At 37.1% G+C, this 1261-nt stretch overlaps 1 non-coding gene across 1 annotated transcript; it reads right to left on the reverse strand.

The window, feature by feature from the left end:
* Positions 1 to 718: 718 nt before the first annotated feature.
* Positions 719 to 881, reverse strand: LOC115872522. The gene has a single exon (XR_004047919.1). It is a non-coding gene; the product is annotated as a U1 spliceosomal RNA (small nuclear RNA).
* Between the last annotated feature and the right edge of the window lie 380 nt (positions 882 to 1261).

The raw sequence follows: 1261 nt of genomic DNA on the forward strand, positions 1-1261 counted from the left end.
GTGTTAGGGTGTTGATTTTGGATTTCTTCTCTTTTTTCATGTGTGTGGTGATAGCTATAAATTGTCCTCTGATTACTGCTTTACTGTAACCCAGAGGTATTGATATGTTGTTATCATTCTCATAGATCTCAAGGAATTTAACAATTTCCTCCTTTATTTGCTTTATTACCCAGGCATTTTTGAGTAGTATGCTATTTATTCTCCATGTGTTTATCTTTATTTTTCTGCTTGTTTTATTATTGATTTCTAATATTTTAGCTTTGTGGTCTGAGAAGATTCATGGTAGAAGCTCAAAATTTTTTTTAAACTTGTTGAAGCATGATTTGTGGCCAAGTATGTGGTCTACTCTTGAGAATGTTCCATGTGTGTTAGAGAAGAACATATACTGATCTTTGTTGGATGGTGCCTTTTGTATATGCCTATGAGGTTGTTTTTGTTTATTGTGTTATTGAGCTTTTTTTATGTGTTTATTGAGTTTGTTTCTTGACGCCCTGTCTTTCCTTGAGAGTGGTGTATTAAAGTCTACTGTTAATATTATCAATGTGTCTATATCTTTTTTTCAGTTCTGTGAGGATTTGATTGACATATTCCGAGGGTCTTTCATTGGGTGCATATATGCTTATTATAGTTATGGCTTCCTGAGCTGTTGTTTCCTTTATCATTATGTGACACTTCTTTCAGTTGTTCAATGAGTTCAATAATCATTCTTTATTTTGGTTAGGGGAGAGCATGAATGCAGTCCTTAACTACGACAAATTATGCAGCCGAGTTTCCCACATTTGGGGAAATGCAGAGGTCAGCACATCCGGAATACAATGGATAAGGCTCGCCCTGGGAAAACAACCTTTGTGATCATGGTATCTCCTCTGCCAGGTAAGTATTACAATAATCATTCTTTTAAGTTCTTTTTCCAGTAAATTGATAGCCTGTTCAATTTGAGGCATTACAGTTACGTCTGGTTGGGTTTTGGTTATTTATTTCTCTTGTTCTTTTTTTGGTGTGTGTGTGCATCGATATTTTCTGTTGTTTTCTTGACGTCTTGGAGTCTCGATTGGGGGTGTTAAGGAGGTGGTGCTATGTGGGAGTGGTTAACTATGTTAGGTGGTAACGTAGAGGGGTAATGGACAGTTTGTATTAAGTATCACAGTGAGAGTGTCAGATTAGGTGTTGGGGAGCAACCAGCAACCAGAAAGTAGAATAGGAAGTGTTAGTAGAAGAAGAGAGGAAGGAACAATAATTGGGGGGAAAAGGGGGGTGGGGG

This window comes from Echinops telfairi, unplaced genomic scaffold (assembly GCF_000313985.2).
Source record: "Echinops telfairi isolate 266 unplaced genomic scaffold, ASM31398v2 ScPeMD7_7424;HRSCAF=8462, whole genome shotgun sequence".
Taxonomy (NCBI): domain Eukaryota; kingdom Metazoa; phylum Chordata; class Mammalia; order Afrosoricida; family Tenrecidae; genus Echinops; species Echinops telfairi.